The sequence below is a fragment of the Symphalangus syndactylus genome, chromosome 4, assembly GCF_028878055.3.
Source record: "Symphalangus syndactylus isolate Jambi chromosome 4, NHGRI_mSymSyn1-v2.1_pri, whole genome shotgun sequence".
NCBI classification, from domain to species: domain Eukaryota; kingdom Metazoa; phylum Chordata; class Mammalia; order Primates; family Hylobatidae; genus Symphalangus; species Symphalangus syndactylus.
In genome coordinates this window covers 21315861-21338205 of record NC_072426.2, presented here as the reverse complement: position 1 = coordinate 21338205, position 22345 = coordinate 21315861, and the positions used below count along the sequence as shown (strand labels likewise).

Sequence of the window (22345 nt, the reverse complement as noted above, 5' to 3'; positions counted from 1 at the left end):
TGGAGTATTGAAGTCCCCAGTATTATTGTGTTGCTATGTATCTCATTTCTTAGGTCTAGTAGTAATTGTTTTTATAAATTTGGGAGCTCTAGTGTTTGTTAGGTGCATATATATTTAGGACTGAAATTTTCCTGTTGTACTAGTCCTTTTGCCATTATATAACGTTTCTTTTTGTCTTTTTTAACTCTTGTTGCTTTAAAGTCTGTTTTGTCTGATATAAGAATAGTTACTCCCACTCGTTTTTGGTGTCCATTTGCATGGAATATCTTTTCCACCTCTTTACCTTAAGTTTGTGTGAGTCCTTATGTGTGTTAGGTGAATCTCTTGAAGACAGTAGATACTTGATTGGTGAATTCTTATGCATTCTTCCATGCTGTATCATTTAGAGGAGCATTAAGCCACTTACATTCAATGTTAGCATTGAGATGTGAGGTACTATTCTATTAATTGTGCTAGTTGTTGCCTGCATATCTTTTTTTATTTGTGCGATTGTTTTGTAGATCCTGTGAGATTTATGCTTTAAGGAAGTTCTATTTTGGTGTATTTCAAGGATTTGCTTCAAGATTTAGAGCCCCTTTTAGCAGTTATTGAAGTGCTCATGTCCCCATGTTTCTGTAACCTTGAGGTGATATATAAGTTTCTGTACCCCACTGGAGGGGTTGGATCTTTATTCTGAAGGCTCCCATGTATACATGTTAAATAAATTCATATGATTTTTCTCCCATAAATCTAATTTTTGTGAGCTCATTTTTCAGTGAAAGTTCAGAGGGTCAAGGTGAATATTCTCTTTGGTCCTTATACCTTTTTAACTGCTCTTCCTATCATTTGAAAAATAATGCAGGAGAGCTTGCTCTTTGTTTTCCTATTTACCAATGGTGAGAGAAACATTATCTCTTTAAGACATGTAGTCCAAAGTGTACACTGACCCTCATGTTCTGCTCTAACCTGTGGCAAAGCTCCCATAGAACAATTTCTATTTTGCCAGCATCCAATCAGTTGTGAGAATGTACTGTACAGGGAAGTTGTTGAGCATGGTGGAAGACACTTTATGGAAATGTAAAGAGTTTGCAAAAACAGTTATAAGTGGTGCTTACTTTGGCAATACATATAATAAAATTGGAATGATACAGAGAGGATTAAAATGGCCCTTGTATAAGGATGACATGGAAACTCATAAAGAGTTCCATATTTTTACATAGAGACCAAACCTATGACTCACTGGCATCCCTGAAAGAGTAAGAGAGAGCAAGCAATGTGGAAAATATATTTGAAGATATAGTCCATGAAATTTTCCCCAATCTTGCCAGAGAGGTTGACATTAAAATTCAGAGAATTTAGAAAACCTCTACAAGATATTATACAATGCAACAATCCCTGAGGCACATAGTTATCAGATTCTCCAAGGTCTACAATAAAGAAAAAATATTAAAGGCACCTAGACAGAAGGGAAAGTCACCTGCAAAGGGAACCTCATCAGACTAACAGTAGAGCTTTCAGCAGAAATCCTACAAGCCAGAAGAGATTAGAGGCCTATAATTAGTATACTTAAAGAAAAGAAATTAAAAACAAAAATTTTATATTCAACCAACTAAATGTCATAATCAAAGGAGGATAAAATTCTTTCAGGCAAGCAAATGCTAAGGGAATTTGTTACCATCGGGCCTGACCTGCCTTACATGAGGTCCTTAAGGGAATGCTAAACATGAGAATCAAAAACCATTACCAGACACCACAAAAACACACTTAGGCATGTAGACCATTGACAGTATAAAGCAACTACACAATCAAGTCTATATAGCAACCAGCTAAAAACATGATGATAGGATCTAACTCACACATATTAATATTAACCTTGAATGTAAATGGGCTAAAAGCCCCCACTTAAAATTCTCAGAGTAGCAAGTTGGACAAAGAAGAAAGACCCAACCATATGCTGTCTATAAGAGTGACCCACTTCACAAGCAATGAAAACTTTAGGCTCAAAGTAAAAGGATGGAGAAAGACTTATCAAGCAAATGGAAAACAGAAAAAAGCAGGACTTGCTATTTTTATTTCAGATGAAACAGACTTTAAACCAACAAGGGTAAAAAAGAACAAATAAGGATATTACTTAATGATAAAGGTTCAATTCAACAAAAAGTCTTCACAATCCTAAATATATATTCCCAACACTAGAGCACCCAGACTCATAAAACAAGTTCTTAGAGAACTACAAAGAGACTTAGATGAATACACAATAATAGTGAGACCCTTCGGTACCCCACTGAAAGTATTAGACAGATCATAAGGTAAAAAACTCACAAAGATATTTAGGATCTAAACTTGACACTTGAGCAAATGGGCCTAACAGACATCTATAGAACAGTCCACCCAACAGGAGAATATACATTCTCCTCATCTGCACATGGCACATACACTAAAATTGACCACACAGTCAGCCATAAAATGACTCTCATCAAATGCAAAAAACCAAAATCATAGCCACCACACTCTTAGACTGCAGCACAATAAAAATGGAAATCATTACCAAGAAGATCTCTCAAAGCCATGTAATTACAAAGAAGTCAAATGATCTGCTCCTGAATGACCTTTGGGTAAACAATGAGATTAAGATAGTGATATGGTTTGGATCTCTGTCCCCACCTAAATCTCTTCGTGAATTTTACCCCCATAATTCCTATATGTTGTGGGAGGGACCTTGTGGGAGATAATTGAATCATAGGGGCGGTTTCCTCCCCATACTGTTCTCATGGTAGTGAATAAGTCTCATGAGATCTGATGGTTTTATCAGGATTTCCACTTTTGCATCTTCCTCATTCTCTCTTTGCCTGCTGTAGTTCACGTAAGATGGCACTTGGTCCTCCTTGCCTTTTGCCATGATTGTGAGACTTCCCCAGCCACATGGAACTGTAAGTCCAATTAAACCTCTTTCTTTTGTAAATTGCCCAGTCTTGGGTATGTCTTTATCATCAGAGTGAAAATTGCCTAATACAAACAGAAATTAAGAGATTCTTTGAAACTAATGAAATCAAAGATACAACATACCAGAATCTCTGAGTCATGGCTAAAGCAGTGTTAAGAGGAACGTTTATAGTGCTAAACACCCACATCAAAAAGTTGGAAAGAGCTCAAATTAACATACCTAGAGGAAATAGAAGAACAAGAGCAAACCAATCCCACAGCTAGCAGAAGACAAGAAATAACAAAAACCAGAGCTGAACTGAATGAAACGGAGATGAGAAAAACCATACAAGAAAATCAGTGAAACCAAAAGTTGGTTCTTTGAAAGACTAACTAAAATTAATAGACTGCTGGCTAGACTAATAAAGAAAAAAAAGAGAAGATCAATATAAACACAATCAGAAATGACAAAGGGAACACTACCCCCAACCCCACAGAAAGACAAAAAAGAAAACCCATCTATTACAAACACCTCTATATACACAAACTAGAAAACCTAGAAGATTATGAATAAATTCCTGGAAACATGCAGTCTCCCAAGATTGAACCAGGAAGAAATTAAAACCCTAAACAGACCAATAATGAGTTCCAAAATTTGATCAGTAATAGTAATTTTTCAAACAGACAAAGCCCATCAACCAGATAGATTCACAGTTAAATTCTATTAGACATATAAAGAAGAGCTGGTACCAATCCTACTAAAACTATTCCAAAAAATTGAAGAGAAAGGACTCCTCCCTAACTCATTCTATGAAGCCAGCATCATTCTGATACTAAAACCTGGAAGTGACACAACAGAAAAAGAAAATGACAGCAAATGTCCCTGGTGAACATAGATGCAAAAATTATCAACAAAGTACCAGAAAACCAAACCTGGCAGCACATCAAAAAGTTAACCTACCATGATCAAATAGGCTTTATTCTTGGGATATGAGGTTGGTTTAACATATGCAAATCAACAAATGTGATTCATCACATAAACAGAACTAAAAAAAACCAAGATCATCTCAATAGACACAGCAAAGGCTTTCAGTGAAATTTAACATCTCTTCACGTTATAAACTCCCAAGAAACTGGGCATTAAGGGACTATACCTCAAAATGATATGAGCCATCTATGACAAACCCACAACCAACATCATACTGAAAAGGCAAAAGCTGGAAGCATTTATTTCTTTTGACAACTGGAATAAGACAAGGATTCCCACTCTTGCCACTCCTATTCAACATAGTATTGGAAGTGCTAACGAGCAATCAGCAAGAGAAAGAAAATAAAAGACATCCAAATAGAGAGGAAGTAAAACTATTTCTCTTCACAGATGATATGATCCTGTACCTAGAAAACCCCATAGTCTTCTCCCAAAGGTTCCTATATTGGATAAACAACTTCAGCAAAGTTTTTTGAATACAAAATCAATGTTGAAAAATCAGTAGAATTTTAATACACCAGTGCTGCCAATGAGAGCCAAATAAAGAACAAAACCCCATTTATAGTAGCCACAAAAAGAATAAAATACCTAGGAACACAGCTAACAAGGGAGGTGAAAGATGTCTACAAACAGAACTAAAAAATGCTGCTAAAAGAAATCAGAGCTGACACAAACAAATGAAAAAACATTTTATGCTAATGGATTGGAAAAATCAGTATCATTAAAATGGTTATACTTCCCAAAGCAACTTACAGATTCAATGCTATTTCTATCAAACTACCAATTACATTATTCACAGAATTTGAAAAAAGACTATTCTAAAATTCATATGGAACCAAAAAAGAGCCCAAATCGCCAAAACAATCCTAGGAAAAAGAACAAAACCAGAGGCATCACATTAGCTGACTTCAAACTATACTACAAGGCTACAGTGGCCAAAACAGCATGGTACTAATACAAAAACAGACACATAGACCAATGCAACAGAATACAGAAACCAGAAATAAAGCCACACACCTATAACCATCTGATCTTCAACAAAGCTGACAGTAACAAGCAACGGGGAAAAGACTCCTTATTCAATAAATTATGCTAGGATAACTGGCTAGCCATATGCAGAGATTGAAACTGGACTTATTCCTTTGTACTATATATAAAAGTCAACTCAAGACAAATGAAAGACTTAAATGGAAAAACCTAAAACTATAAAAATTCCAGGAGAAAACCTAGAAAATACCATCCTGAATATCAGCCTTGGCAAAGATTTTGTAATGAAGACTCTAAAAGCAAATGCAACAAAAACAAAAATTGACAAGTGGGGCTTACTTAAACTAAAAAACTGCACAGAAAAAGAAACAATCAATACAGTAAACAGGGAACCTACAGAATAGGAGAAAATATTTGCAAACTATGCATCCAACAAAGGTCTAATATCCAGAATCTATAATGAACTTGAATCAACAAGCAAAAAAAACCCTCATTTTAAAATGGGCAAAGGACATGAACAGACACTTCTTAAAAAAAGACATACATGTGGCCAAAAAGCATATGAAAAAATGTTCCACATTACAAATCATCAGAGAAATGCAAATCAAAGCCACAATGAGATAGCATCTCATGGTAATCAGAATGGCTATTACTAAAAATTTTAAAAATAACAGATGCGGCCAGGCGCGGTGGCTCACGCTTGTAATCCCAGCACTTTGGGAGGCCGAGGCGGGCGGATCACGAGGTCAGGAGATCGAGACCATGGTGAAACCCCATCTCTACTAAAAATACAAAAAATTAGCCGGGCGTGGTGGCGGGCGCCTGTAGTCCCAGCTACTCGGAGAGGCTGAGGCAGGAGAATGGCGTGAACCCGGGAGGCGGAGCTTGCAGTGAGCCGAGATTGCGCCACTGCACTCCAGCCTGGGCGACAGAGCGAGACTCCGTCTCAAAAAAAAAAATTAAAAAAAATAACAGATGCTGGTGAGGTTGTGGAGAAAGTGGAATGCTTATATACTGTGGGTGGGAATGTAAATTAGTTCAGCCACTGTTGAAAGCAGTTTTGAGATTGTTCAAATAACTTAAAACAGAGGTATCATTTGAACCAATAATCCCATTACTGGGTATATAACAAAAAGAATATAAATTGTTTTACCATAAAGACACATGCGGAGGAACGATGCACTCTGGCCCAGATACCATGCTTTTCCCATGGTCTTCGCAACTCACAGACCAAGAGATTCCCTTGGGTGCCTATGCCACCAGGGCCCTGGATTTCAAGCACAAAACTGGGTGGCCATTTGGGCAGACACTGAGCTAGCTGCAAGAGTTTTTATTCACACCCCAGTGGCACCTGGAATGCCAGCAAGATAGAACCATTTACTCCCCTAGAAAGGGGGTTGAAGCCAGGAATCAAAGTGGTCTAGGTCAGTAGATCCCACCCCCATGGAGCCCAGCAAGCTAAGATCCACTGGCTTGAAATTCTCTCTGCACAGCAGTCTGAAGTCTACCTGGGATGCTCCAGCTTGGTCGGGGGAGGTGCATCCACCATTACTGAGGCTTAAGTAGGTGGTTTTCCCCTCACAGTGTAAACAAAGCCACCAGGAAGTTTGAACTGGGCGGAGCACACTGCAGCTCAGCAAAGCCATTGTAGCAAGACAGCCTCTCTAGACTCCTAGTCTCTGGGAAGGGCAGTTCTGAAAGAAAGGCAGCAACCCCAGTCAGGGGCTTATAGATAAAACTCCCATCTCCCTGGGACAGAGCACCTGGGGAAGGGATGGCTGTGGGTGCAGCTTCAGCAGAATCAAACATTCCTGCCTGCTGGCTCTGAAGAGAGCAGCAGATCTCCTAGCACAGCACTTGAACTCTATTAAGGGACTGAGTGCCTCCCCAAGTGGGTCCCTGACCCCTGTGCCTCCTGACTGGGAGACACCTCCCAGCAGGGGTCGACAGACATCTCATACAGGAGAGCTCTGGCTGGCATCTTGTGGGTGCCTCTGTGGGACGAAGCTTCCAGAGGAAGGAACAGGCAGCAAGTTTTGCTGTTCTGCAGCCTTCGCTGGTGATACCCACGCAAACAGGGTCTGCAGTGGACCTCCAGCAAACTCCAGCAGATCTGCAGCAGAGGGGCCTGACTGGTAGAAGTAAAACTAACAAACAGAAAGGAATAGCATCAACATCAACAAAAAGGATGTCCACACAGAAACCCCATTTGAAGGTCACCATCAAAGACAAAAAGTAGATAAATCCATGAAGATGAGGAAAAACCAGTGTGAAAAGACTGAAAATTCCAAAAAACAGAATGCCTCTTCTCTTCCAAAGGATCGCAACTCCTCACCTGCAAGAGATCAAAACTAGATGGAGAAAGAGTTTGACGAATTGACAGAAGTAGGCTTCAGACGGTGGGTAATAACAAACTCCTCTGAGCTAAAGGAGCATGTTCTAACCCAATGCAAGGAAGTTAAGAACCTTGAAACAAGGTTAGAGGAATTGCTAACTAGAATAATCAGTTTGGAGAAGAACATAAATGACCTGATGGAGCTGAAAAACACAGCATGAGAACTTCATGAAGAATACACAAGTATCAATAGCTGAATCCATCAAGCAGAATAAAGGATATCATGGGTTGAAGATCAACTTAATGAAATAAAGCATAAAGACAAGATTATAGAAAAAGAATGAAAAGAAATGAACAAAGCCTCCAAGAAACATGGGACTATGTGAAAAGACCAAACCTACGTTTGATTGGTGTACCTGAAAGTGACGGGGAGAATGGAACCAAGTTGGAAAATACTTTTCAGAATTTATCCAGGAGAACTTCCCCAACTTAGCAAGACAGGCCAACATTCAAACTCAAGAAATACAAAGAACACCACAAAGATACTCTTCGAAAAGAGCAACCCCAAGACACATAATCATCAGATTTACCAAGGTTGAAATAAAGGAAAAAATATTAAGAGCAGCCAGATAGAAAGGTCGGGTTACCCACAAAAGGGAGCCCATCAGTCTAACAGCGGATCTCTCGGCAGAAACCCTACATGCCAGAAGAGAGTGGGGCCCAATATTCAACATTCTTAAAGAGAAGAATTTTCAACCCAGAATTTCATATCCAGCCAAATTAAGCTTCTTAAGTGAAGGAGAAATAAAATCCCTTACAGACAAGCAAATGCCAAGAAATTTTGTCACCCCCAGGCCTGCCTTACAAGAGTTAATCATCAAAAGGAACAACTGGTACCAGCCACTGCAAAAATGTACCAAATTGCAAAGACCATCGACACTATGAAGAAACTATATCAACTAAAGGGCAAAATAACCAGCTAGCATCATAATGACAGGATCAAATTCACACATACCAATATTAACCTTAAATGTAAATGGGCTAAATGGAAAGCAAAACCAAGCAGGGGTTGCAATCCTAGTCTCTGATAAAACAAACTTTAAACCAACAAAGATCACAAAAGACAAAGAAGGACATTACATAACGGTAAAGGGATCAATGCAACAAAAAGAGCTCTCTTAATTATATATGCACCAAATAAAGGAGCACCCAGATTCATAAAGCAAGTTCTTAGAGACCTACAAAGAGACTTAAGACTCCCACACAATAATAGTGGGAGACTTTAACACCCTGCTGTCAATATTAGACAGATCAACGAGACAGAATATTAACAAGGATATTCAGGGCTTGAACACAGCTCTGGACCAAGTGGACTTAATAGACATCTGTAGAACTCTCTACCCCAGATCAACAGAAGATACATTCTTCTTAACACCACATCACACTTATTCTAAAATTGACCAAATTATCAGAAGTAAAACACTCCTCAGCAAATGCAAAATAATAGAAATAAGAAGAAACCGTCTCTCAGACCACAGTGCAATCTAATTAGAACTCAAGATTAAGAAACTCACTCAAAACCACACAACTACATGGAAACTGAACAACCTGCTCTGAATGACTGGGTAAATAACAAAATGAAGGCAGAATAAATAAGCTCTTTGAAACCAATGAGAACAAAGACACAATATAGCAGAATCTCTGGGACACAGCTAAAGCACTGTTTAGCGGGAAAATTATAGCACTAAATGCCCACATGAGAAAGTGGGAAATATCTAAAATCGAACCCTAACATCACAGTTAAAAAAACTAGAGAAGCAAGAGCAAACAAATTCAAAAACTAGCAGAAGACAAGAAATAACTAAGATCATTGCAGAACTGAAGGAAAGACAGACACAAAAACCCTTCAGAAAATCAATGAATTCAGGAGCTAGTTTTTTTTTAAAGACTAACAAAATAGAACGCTAACCAGACTAATCAAGAAGAAAAGATAGAAGAATCAAATAGACACAATAAAAATGATAAAGGGGATATTACCACTGATCCCGCAAAAATACAAACTACCATCAGAGAATAATATAAACACCTCCATGCAAGTGAACTAGAAAATCTAGAAGAAATGGATACATTCCTGGACACATACACCCTCCCAAGATTAAACCAGGAAGAAGTCAAATCCATGAATAGACCAATAACAAGTTCTGAAATTGAGGCAGTAATTAATAGCCTACCAACCAACCAAAAACAAACAAACAAACAAACAAACAAAGGCCCAGGAACAGAGGGATTCACAGCCAAATTCTACCAGAGGTACAAAGAGGAGCTGGTACCATTCCTTCTGAAACTATTCCAAACAGTAGAAAAAGAAGGACTCCTCCCTAACTCATTTTATGAGGCCAGCATCATCCTGATACCAAAACCTGGCAGAGACACAACAAAAAAAGAAAATTTCAGGCCAATATCCCTGTTGAACATTGATGCAATAGTCTTCAATAAAATACTGGCAAATCTAATCCAGCAGCACATCAAAACGCTTATCCACCATGATCAAGTTGGCTTCATCCCTGGGATGCAAGGCTGATTCAACATATGCAAATCAATAAACGTAATCCATCGCATAAACAGAACCAAAGACAAAAACCACATGATTACCCCAATAGATGCAGAAAAGGCCTTTGACAAAATTCAAAAACCCTTCATGCTAAAAACTCTCAATAAACTAGGTATTGATGGAACGTATCTCAAAATAATAAGCACTATTTATGACAAACCCACAGCCAGTATCATACTGAATGGGCAAAAGCTGGAAGCATTCCCTTTGAAAACTGGCACAAGACAAGGATGCCCTCTCTCATCACTCCTATTCAACATAGTATTGGAAGTTCTGGCCAGGGCAATCAGGCAAGAGAAAGAAATAAAGGGTATTCAAATAGAAAGAGAGGAAGTCAAATCATCTGTTTGCAGATGACATGACTGTATATTTAGAAAATCCCATCATCTCAGCCCAAAATCTTAAGCTGATAAGCAACTTCAGCTAAGTCTCAGGATACAAAATCAATGTGCAAATATCACAAGCATTCCTATAACCAATAATAGAGAGCCAAATCATGAGTGAACTCCCATTTACAATTACTACAAAGAGAATAAAATACCTAGGAATGTAACTTATAAGGGATGTGAAGGACCTCTTCAAAGAGAGGTACAAACCATTGCTCAAGGAAATAAGAGAGGACACAATCAATGGAAAAACATCCCATGCTCATGGATAGGAAGAATTAATATTGTGAAAATGGCCATCCTGCCCAAAGTAATTTATAGATTCAGTGCTATCCCCATCAAGCTACCATTGACTTTCTTCACAGAATCAGGAAAAACTACTTTAAATTTCATACGAAGCAAAAAAGAGCCCGTATACCCAAGACAGTCCTAAGCAAAAAGAGCAAAGCTGGTGGCATCACATTACCTGACTTCAAACTATACAAGGCTAGAGTAACCAAAACATCATGGTACTGGTGCTAAAGCAGATATCCCACATTGGTACTGGTGCCAAAGCAGATATCCCAACGGAACAGAATTGAAACCTCAGAAATAACACCATACATCTACAACAATCTGATCTTTGATAAACCTGACAAAAACAAGTAATGGGGAAAGGATTCCCTATTTAATAAAGGGTGTTGGGAAAACTGTCTAGCCATATGCAGAAAACTGAAACTGGACCCCTTCCTTACACCTAATACAAAAATCAACTCAAGATGGATTAGAGACTTAAACTAAGACCTAAAGCCATAAAAACCCTGGAAGAAAACCTAGGCAATACCATTCAGGACATAGGTATGGCCAAAGGCTTCATGACTAAAACACCAAAAGCAATGGCAACAAAAGCCAAAATTGACAAATGGGATCTAATTAAACTAAAGAGCTTCTGCGCAGTAAAAGAAACTACCAGAGTGAACTTGCAACCTACAGAATGGGAGAAAATTCTTGCAATCTATCCAACTGACAAAGGGCTAGTATCCAGAATCTACAAGGAACTTAGACAAATTTACAAGAAAAAAACAACCTCATCAAAAAGTGGAAAAAAGAAATGAATAGACACTTCTCAAAAAAAGACATTTATGTGGCCAAGCAACATATGAAAAAATGCTCATCATCATAGGTCATTAGAGAAATGCAAATCAAAACCACAATGAGATATCACCTTACAGCAGTTACAATGGCAATCATTAAAAAGTCAGGAAACAACAGATGCCAGAGAGGATGTGGAGAAATAGGAATGCTTTTACACTGTTGGTGGGAGTGTAAATTTGTTCAACCATTGTGGAAGACAGTGTGGCGATTCCTTAAGGATCTGGACCAGAAATATCATTTGACCCAGCAATCTCATTACTGGGTATATACCCAAAGGATTATAAATCATTCTATCATAAAGACACATGCACACATATGTTTATTGTAGCACTATATACAATAGCAAACACTTGGAACCAATCCAAATGCCCACCAATGATACACTGGATAAAGAAAATGTGGCACATATTCACCACGCAATACTATGCAGCTGTAAAAAAGGATGAGTTCATGTCATTTGCAGGGACATGGATGAAACTGGAAACCATCATTCTCAGCAAACTAACACAGGAGCAGAAAACCAAACACCACCTGTTCCCACTCACAAGTGGGATTTGAACAATGAGACCACATGGACACAATGTGGGGAATATCACACACTGGAGCCTGTCAAGGGGTGGGGGGCTAGGGGAAGGATAGCATTAGGAGAAGTACTTCATATAGATGACCAGTTGATGGGTGCAGCAAACCACCATGACACGTATATACCTATGTAACAAACCTGCATGTTCTGCACACATATCTCAGAACTTAAAGTATAATAATAATAATAAAGACACACATGCACATATATGTTCATCATAGCACTATTCACAATAGCAAAGACAAGGAATCAACCTAGACACCCATCAGTGGTGGGCTTGATGAAGAAATGTGGTATATATACAACAGGGAATAGTATCACTATAAAAAGTGAAATCATGCCCTTTGCAGCCACGTGGATGGAACTTTAGGCCATTATTCAAAGTGACTTAATGCAGGGACAGAAAGTCAAATACCACATCTTCACTTTCAAGTGGAAGCTAAACATCGAGGATACTAGGACACAAGGAAGGGAACAATAGACACTGGGGCCCACTTGAGGGTTCAGGGTGGGAAGAGAGTGATTGAAAAATCTACCTATTGGGACCTGTGCTCAGTACCTGTGTGATGAAATAATCTGTACACCAAACTTCCATGACATGCAATTTACCCATGTAAACAACCTGCATATGTACCTCATGAACCTAAAATAAAAATTGGAAAAAAAAAAACCTAAAAAGAAAAAACCTCAAACAAACAAACAAGAAACAAAACCTTTTATAAGTGGAGCATCGACCATGTGGTGAACCCTGTTTTTGTGCTTCCTGTCATTTAATCCAGTGGTCCTTAATGGGGATGTTATCGCCCCCTGGAGGCATTGTGACAATTTGCAGGGGTATTTTTGGTTTCACAGGGATTTGAGAGTACCATTGCCATTTAGGGGGTGAGGGCCAAGGATGCTAGACTTCCTGCAAGGTGAAGGACAGTCCTACATAATGAAGAACTAGCTCATGTACATGTCTGTAATGTTCTGTGTCTATTCCTATAGGCAAAATCTTGTGTTTATAATTTTGCAAGCCTAGAGCCTACTTTTGTTTTGCATATAAACAGAAAGTAATTTTTGAACGGTTTGAAGATAGTGACATTTTCAAGAGCACATCTGTCACGTAAATTGAAGGAATATTGTACTCCATTTTGTTTGGAACCTTATCAAGAACTTTTCATTATTGCAGACATCAAGTCTGCACTTCATGACTTGTGGTTATAGCTGCTGCATTAATGGTGGTAATATCATGTACATGTGTCATAATGGAGCCATTATTGAATTTTCTAGAATAATCATGTCTAAGCATTTACTTATTGAAACACACATTATTTTTCTATAAATTACTTTTCATTTATTTATATTACAGTTATTACATTAAAGTGTCTTGGTTGGTAGCATTATATATGAATTTCATTTCAAGATATTTAAGAGGAAGTGAATAAATATTTGTAACAGAGTGTGTTGGATTGAGAACTATTGATTTATCCTCACGACAGCCCCTTGATGCAGATAATTATAGCTTTCTCCATTTTTCAGATCAAAAAACAAGCAACTAGCCCAGGTCGCATAGCTGGTAAGGTAGGGAGCCAGGGTTTGGATTGAACATTGTGGATCTTAGAGCTACACTCTTCTTCTTTTTTTTTTTTTTTGAGACCAAGTCTCGCTCTGTCCCCCAGGCTGGAGTGCAGTGGCGCGATCTTGGCTCACTGCAAGCTCCGCCTCCCGGGTTCCCGCCATTCTCCTGCCTCAGCCTCCGGAGTAGCTGGGACTACAGGTGCCCGCCACCGCTCACGGCTAATTTTTTGTATTTTTAGTAGAGACGGAGTTTCACCGTGGTCTCGATCTCCTGACCTTGTGATCCACCCGCCTCGGCCTCACAAAGTGCTGGGATTACAGGCGTGAGCCACCGCGCCTGGCCAGAGCTACACTCTTAACACTGTTTTTCTTCTTCCTATCAGAGGAGGCCATTAGAAACATCAGGCAAAACAAGGACAGAATTCTAGTCATGTCTTAAGAGTTAGGGAGTGAATAGTTTTAAAAATGCAGATCCATGCAGAATCGCCATGCAGAGTGGCTTGTACCAGGACTAGCAAGGGAGACTGAGGGGCTTGCTGGCTGTCTCCATGGGTTCCAAGTAAAGGCAAGATGGCCTCCCGATGCTCATTCTGAGTAAGTAGAAAGAGTAGAGCTGAGAAGACTGTCAAGGCTAGTTTCCCCAGGGTTGCATGGTCTCCTCATTTCCCCCAGGAAATAAAGGATGAATCACTCACTGATAGTTTAGAACACATAGCAGTGTGCCTGCCAAACCGCCCCTGGAATCTACGATATTATTCAGTAATACATTCAACATTTAGTTTTTATTAAGCATGTAGCATCATGGCCCTGTGTAAGGTTAAGTAAAAACTTTGACTAAATTCTTTCACAATTCCTTAAGCATGCATCTGAAAATCAGATCAGCAAATAGCCTTGATTTTTCTTCCAGTCTGAGTTTATCCACAGATATTTCCATATGTTAATATTATATACTGAATTTCTTCTTCATTGGTTGTGTCTCATAAATATAGATTGCTGTATCTTGAAAATCAAGAGATGTTTTCATGCGGGAATACATACACTTTTAACAACACTATTTAAGAGTGGTCCAAAAATGCTCAACGTGGCCTTTGCCAATGAAGAATAAAAGAGATAAACTTAAAAATATCCCTGTCTGGATTTTTAAAATGTGAATCTGAATTGCCCTGCTTAACTTTTCATTTTTCCAGGAGATAAGATCATGATGAGCACAGTTCTAATGAGCTGGAAACTTCTTCCTCAGCTACTGTTTTGACAGGTTGTTTAACTTGGAGAGACTCTTATTGAGGTTAAATAGAAGAGACAGAATCCAGATAAATCTGTAGATTAGTATATTAAAATGTATCTGCTTCTTTTGTTTTAAAGTAACTGCTCATGGCAGTTCTTGGCCTATTTGTTGAGAAATCAGTCCAGAATGACTTAGAAGGCAGTGGCATGCACACTTAAACTGGCTGCTCTTGCCCCAAAAACTTCATCAAAAACATCATTGGTTTATTACTGTGAACTCAACATGCTACAATTATCCTTTTAATGCATTCAACTTTCAGGCATATTAAAAACCATGAAATATACACAGATGCTAAATAAAAAACATTTTTATGTATCTGTAGGATTAAAAAAGAGAGAAAAAGATAGAAATGGATTTCAAATTGAGGCAGCATGGAAGTGACAAACTTATTAAAGGTTTTTAATTTTTTAATTTTTAATTTTTGTCTTTTGCTTATGAGCAAGGCATTTCTATTCCTTGTTTATAGTGTGTTTGGTCAGATGCTGTGCCCTGGCCTCAATCCAAAGGCTAGCGAAGGTTATTAACTTTTATGCATGAGTGATAAACATTTATCTTACTTTAAAAATGAAAGTACTAAATCCCTCTTAAACTCTTTTCCCAACCTACAGATGGCCCATAATTCTGATATTTTTTAAGTTAGCTATTTGGAGCTTAGATATCTGTTCATCATATGATGGTATTTGTTTTTTATAGGTTTAAGAACACCTATGATATACACGAGGGGCTGACCAACTTTTTCTGTGAAGGGCCAGATAGTAAGTATTTCAGGCTTTGAGTATCATACAGTGTCCATCTCTTATTGCAGTGTGAAAGCAGCCATAGACAGTGCATGAACAAATGAGTATAATTGTATTCCAATATATTTACTTATGCAATTAAAATTTTATATAATTTTCACATGTCACAAAATATTCTTTTAATTTTTCAACTATTTAAAACTGTAGAAACAATTTTAGCTCACTGGCTGTAAAAAAAACAGGCAGCAAGCCATATTTGACTTCTAAGCAGTAGTTTGCAGACTCCTGTATGTATGTATGTAACTGCATCTATGTTAAAATAAGGAACTTGTGGATTCTGCAGGAAAAAACATTTTATATTAAATTGGAAGTGTCAAGAACACATCTGTTACAGAATTATCTAAGCCAAGTTGGCAGTGGACAATGAGTAGATTTTTATTGGTAGATGGAAGAGCTATTATTATTTGGATATAGGTGAGGGCTGTAAGTCTCTCTCAATTCCACCTTCATATCCAGTAGATGAGTTATAGGGTAAGTAAGTCTGACACCAGATTATACGTGTTTATAAATATTAAATAGCAAGTGGCACAAACACAGTTATACCACCTGTTCTTGAAGTCTCACTCTTACACACCCCTAATACCTTGCATGAAATGTACACTAGGGGAAGATAACATTCTGCCAGGATTCAGCCAGGATTCAGATAACCTAGGAACTGGGTGACAGAATTCTCTGTTAATGGCAAAACCAAGGAAATAAGAGGGTCTTAGGCTAAGAATGCCATTCAAAGGGAGTAAGCTGCTGGGTGGCCAGATTTATACAAATGTAATTGCCAAGGTACTCATAATCTTTCTAGCAATCTGTGTCAGTTATTGCTAAATTCCCCAAATCACAATAGAACTGATGCTGTGATGAAATTGTGGGTGATTCTTTTTCCTTTTCTATAGTTTCCCCCCTATAAAGAATAGCATTAATTAGAATGTTACCAAACTGTGATCCTTCTTAGTTCTTCTTTCTCTACAGCCACATCTTAATGATTTTCTTTTCATTTAAAGATTGTGGAATATGTAAATCATAGCCAGAAATAAAATGGAACTCATGGCCAATCTGGTTTCAGCTATATCTCCACTTGCTTTCCCCAACCCCATATTATTTTCAAGAAAATCCTATACGTTTTCATCCATAAATATTGTCATTTGTATTTCTAGGAGATATGGGCTTATTTTAAAAAAACCAGAATTCTAATATCACAAAAAATTAATAATTATTTAGTATCACCAAATATATAGTGTCCTTATTTATAAGAGCCACACATTCCAACTGAATAATGTATCATCTACATCTCTTTTAATCTATAATCTCTCTCTTCTCATCTCCTTTCTTTTTTTCTTACAATTTGATATGTGAAGATACTTTTTTTTAATATATACTTTAAGTTCTAGGGTACTTGTGCACAACGTGCAGGCTTGTTACCTACTTATACATGTGCCATGTTGCTGTGCTGCACCCATTAACTCGTCATTTACAGGTATATCTCCTAATGCTATGTCTCCCCCTTTCGCTCACCCTACGACAGGCCCCAGTGTGTGATGTTCCCCAACCTGTGTTCAAGTGTTCTCATTGTTCAATTCCCACCTATAAGTGAGAACATGCGGTGTTTGGTTTTTTGTCTTTGTGATAGTTTACTGAGAATGATGGTTACCAGCTTCATTCACGTCCCTACAAAGGACATGAACGCCTCCTTTTTTTATGGCTGCATAGTATTCCATGGTGTATATGTGCCACATTTTCTTAATCCAGTCTATCATTGATGGACATTTGGGTTGGTTCCAAGTCTTTGCTATTGTGAATAGTGCCGCAATAAACATACGTGTGCATGTGTCTTTATAACAGCATGATTTATAATCCTTTGGGTATATACCCAGTAATGGGATGGCTGGGTCAAATGGTATTTCTAGTTCTAGATCCTTGAGGAATCGCCACACCGACTTCCACAATGGTTGAACTAGTTTACAGTCCCACCAACAGTGTAAAAGTGTTCCTATTTCTCCACATCCTCTCTGGCACCTTTCCCCATTTCCTGTTTTTGACAGGTTTGTCAAAGATCAGATGGTTGTAGATGTGTGGTATTATTTCTGAGGGCTCTGTTCTGTTCCATTGGTCTATGTCTCTGTTTTGGTACCAGTACCATGCTGTTTTGGTTACTGTAGCCTTGTGGTATAGTTTGAAGTCAGGTAGAGTGATGCCTCCAGCTTTGTTCTTTTGGCTTAGGATAGTCTTGGAAATGTGGACTCTTTTTTAGTTCCGTATGAACTTTAAAGTAGTTTTTTCCAATTCTGTGAAGAAAGTCATTGGTAGCTTGATGGGGATGGCATTGAATCTATAAATTACCTTGGGCAGTATGGCCATTTTCACGATATTGATTCTTCCTATCCATGAGCATGGAATGTTCTTCCACTTGTTTGTGTCTTCTTTTATTTCATTGAGCAGTGGTTTGTAGTTCTCCTTGAAGAGGTCCTTCACATCTCTTTTAACTTGGATTCCCAGGTATTTTATTCTCTTTGACGCAATTGTGAATGGGAGTTCACTCATGATTTGGCTCTCTGTTTGTCTGCTATTGGTATATAAGAATGCTTGTGATTTTTGCATATTGATTTTGTATCCTGAGACTTTGCTGAAGTTGCTTGTCAGCTTAAGGAGATTTTGGGCTGAGATGATGGGGTTTTCTAGATATACAATCATGTCATCTGCAAACAGGGATGATTTGACTTCCTCTTTTCCTAATTGAATACCCTTTATTTCTTTCTCCTGCCTGATTGCCCTGGCCAGAACTTCCAACACTATGTTGAATAGGAGTGGTGAGAGAGGGCATCCCTGTCTTGTGCCAGTTTTCAAAGAGAATGCTTCCAGTTTTTGCCCATTCAGTATGATATTGGCTATGGGTTTATCATAAATAGCTCTTATTATTTTGACATATGTCCCATCAGTACCTAATTTATTGAGAGTTTTTTTTTAGCATGAAGGGTTGTTGAATTTTGTCAAAGGCCTTTTCTGCATCTATTGAGATAATCATGTGGTTTTTGTCTTTGGTTCTGTTTATGTGCTGGATTACATTTATTGATTTGTGTATGTTGAACTAGCCTTGCATCCCAGGGATGAAGCCCACTTGATCATGGTGGATAAGTGTTTTGACGTGCTGCTGGACTCGGTTTGCCAGTATTTTATTGAGGATTTTTGCATCAATGTTCATCAGGGATTTTGGTCTAAAATTCTCTTTTTTTGTTGTGTCTCTGTCAGGCTTTGGTATCAGGATGATGCTGGCCTCATAAAATGAGTTAGGGAGGAGTCCCTCTTTTTCTATTGATTGGAATAGTTTCAGAAGGAATGGTACCAGCTCCTCCTTGTACCTCTGGTAGAATTCGGCTGTGAATCCATCTGGTCCTGGACTTTTTTTGGTGGGTAGGCTATTCATTATTGCCTCTATTTCAGAGCCTGTTATTGGTCTATTCAGGGATTCAACTTCTTCCTGGTTTAGTCATGGGAGGCTGTATGTGTTGAGGAATTTATCCATTTCTTCTAGATTTTCTAGTTTATTTGCATAGAGATGTTTATAGTATTCTCTGATGGTAGTTTGTATTTCTGTGGGATCGGTGGTGATATTCCCTTTATCTTTTTTTATTGTGTCTATTTGATTCTTCTCTCTTTTCTTCTTTATTAGTCTTGCTAGCAGTCTATCAATTTTGTTGATCTTTTAAAAAAACCAGCTCCTGGATTCATTGATTTTTTGAAGGTTTTTTTTGTGTCTGTATCTCCTTCAGTTCTGCTCTGATCTTAGTTATTTCTTGCCTTGTGCTAGCTTTTGAATGTGTTTGCTCTTGCTTCTCTAGTTCTTTTAATTGTGATGTGAGGGTGTTAATTTTAGATCTTTCCTGCTTTCTCTTGTGGGCATTCAGTGCTATAAATTTCCCTCTACACACTGCTTTGAATGTGTCCCAGAGATTCTGGTATGTTGTGTCTTTGTTCTTGTTGGTTTCAAAGAACATCTTTATTTCTGCCTTCATTTCGTTATGTACCCACTAGTCATTCAGGAGCAGGTTGTTCAGTTTCCATGTAGTTGAGCGGTTTTGAGTGAGTTTCTTAATCCTGAGTTCTAGTTTGATTGTACTGTGGTCTGAGAGACAGTTTGTTATAATTTCTGTTCTTTTACATTTGCTGAGGAGTGCTTTACTTCCAACTGTGTGGTCAATTTTGGAATAAGTGTGATGTGGTGCTGAGAAGAATGTATATTTTGTTGATTTGGGGTGGAGATTTCTGTAGATGCCTATTAGGTCCACTTGGTGCAGAGCTGAGTTCAATTCCTGGATATCCTTGTTAACTTTCTGTCTCATGGATCTGTCTAATGTTGACAGTCTCTTTGTATGTCACTCAGGACTTGGTTTATGAATCTGGGTCCTCCTGTATTGGGTGCATATATATTTAGGATAATTAGCTCTCCTTCTTGAATTGATCCCTTTACCATTATGTAATGGCCTTCTTTGTCTCTTTGGATCTTTGTTGGTTTAAAGTCTGTTTTATCAGAGACTAGGATTGCAACCCCTGCCGTTTTTTGTTTTCCATTTGCTTGGTAGATCTTCCTCCATCCCTTTATTTTGAGCCTTGTGTGTCTCTGCATGTGAGATGGGTTGCCTGAATACAGCACACTGAGGGATCTTGACTATTTATCCAATTTGCCAGTCTGTGTCTTGTAATTGGAGCATTTAGCCCATTTACATTTAAGGTTAATATTTTTATGTGTGAATTTGATCCTGTCATTATGATGTTAGCTGGTTATTTTGCCTGTTAGTTGATGCAGTTTCTTCCCAGCCTTGATGGTCTGTACAATTTGGCATGTTTTTGCAGTGGCTGGTACTGGTTGTTCCTTTCCACGTTTAATGCTTCCTTCAAGAGCCCTTGTAGGGCAGGCCTGGTGGTGACAAAATCTCTCAGCATTTGCTTGTCTGTAAAGGATTTCCTTTCTTCTTCACTTATGAAGCTTAGTTTGGCTGGATATGAAATTCTGGGTTGAAAATTCTTTCCTTTAAGAATGTTGAATATTGGCCCCCACTCTCTTCTGGCTTGTAGAGTTTCTTCCACTGTTAGTCTGATGGGCTTTCCTTTGTGGGTAACCCGACTTTTGTCTCCAGCTGCCTTTAACATTTTTTCCCTCATTTCAACTTTGGTGAATCTGACAATTATGTGTCTTGGAGTTGCTCTTCTCGAGGAGTATCTTTGTGGCATTCTCTGTATTTCCTGCATTTGAATGTTGGCCTGCCTTGCTAGGTTGGGGAAGTTCTCCTGGATAATACCCTGCAAAGTGTTTTCCAACTTGGTTCCATTCTCTCCGTCACTTTCAGGTACACCAATCAGATGGAGATTTGATCTTTTCACATAATCCCATATTTCTTGGAGGCTTTATTCATTTCTTTTTACTCTTTTTTCTCTAAACTTCTCTTCTCACTTCATTTCATTCATTTGATCTTCAATCACTGATACCCAGTTCTTCCAGTTGATGAAATTGGCTACTGAAGCTTGTGCATTTGTCACGTAGTTCTTGTGCCATGTTTTTCAGCTCCATCAGGTCATTTAAGGACTTCTCTACATTGGTTATTCTAGTTAGCCATTCATCTAATCTTTTTTCAAGGTTTTTAGCTTCTTTGTGATGGGTTCAAACTTCCTCCTTTAGCTTGGAGAAGTTTGATCGTCTGAAGCCTTCTTCTCTCAACTCGTCAAAGTCATTTTCCATACATCTTTGTTCCATTGCTGGTGAGAAGCTGCGTTCCTTTGGAGCGGGAGAGGTGCTATGATTTTTAGAATTTTCAGCTTTTCTGCTCTGTTTTTTTCCTATCTTTGTGGTTTTATCTACCTTTGGTCTTTGAGGATGGTGATGTACAGATGGTTTTGGTGTGGATATCCTTTCTCTTTGTTAGTTTTCCTTCTAACAGTCAGGACCCTCAGCTGCAGGTCTGTTGGAGTTTGCTGGAGGTCCACTCCGGACCCTGTTTGCCTGGGTATCAGCAGCGGAGGCTGCAGAACAGGGAATATTGCTGAACAGCAAATGTTGCTGCTGGATTGTTTCCCTGGAAGCTTCATCTCAGAGGGGTAGCCAGCCCTGTGAGCTGTCAGTCTGCCCCTACTGGAGGGTGCATCCCAGTTAGGCTACTTGGGGATCAGGGACTCACTTGATGGGGCAGACTGTCTGTTCTCAGATCTCAAACTCTGTGCTAGGAGAACCACTACTCTCTTCAAAACTGTGAGACAGGGACATTTAAGCCTGCAGATGTTTCTGCTGCCTTTTGTTCGGCTATGCCCTGCCCCCAGAGGTGGAGTCTACAGATGCAGGCAGGCCTCCTTGAGCTGCGGTGGGCTCCACCCAGTTGGAGCTTCCTGGCCACTTTGTTTACCTACTCAAGCATCAGCAATGGCAGGCGCCCCTCCCCCAGCCTTGCTGCTGCCTTGCAGATGGATCTCAGACTGCTTTGCTAGCAATGAGTGAGGCTCCATGGGCATGGGACCCTCCTTGCCAGGCACGGGATATAACCTCCTGGTGTGACGTTTGCTAAGACCATTGGAAAAGCACAGTATTAGGGTGGGAGTGACCCGATTTTCCAGGTGCTGTCCCTTGGCTAGGAAAAGGAATTCCCTGACCCCTTGCACTTCCTGGATGAGGTGATGTCTTGCCCTGCTTCGGCTCATGCTCGATGGGCTGCACCCACTGTCCTGCACCCACTGTCCAACAAGCCCCAGTGAGATGAACCTGGTACCTCAGTTGGAAATGCAGAAATCACCTGTCTTCTGCGTC

At 39.0% G+C, this 22345-nt stretch overlaps 1 non-coding gene across 1 annotated transcript; it reads left to right on the top strand.

The window, feature by feature from the left end:
- The first annotated feature begins 1086 nt into the window (after window positions 1-1086).
- On the top strand, window positions 1087-1193 carry LOC129481378 (U6 spliceosomal RNA). Its single transcript, XR_008657388.1, has one exon. It is a non-coding gene; the product is annotated as a U6 spliceosomal RNA (small nuclear RNA).
- The last annotated feature ends 21152 nt before the right edge of the window (window positions 1194-22345 follow it).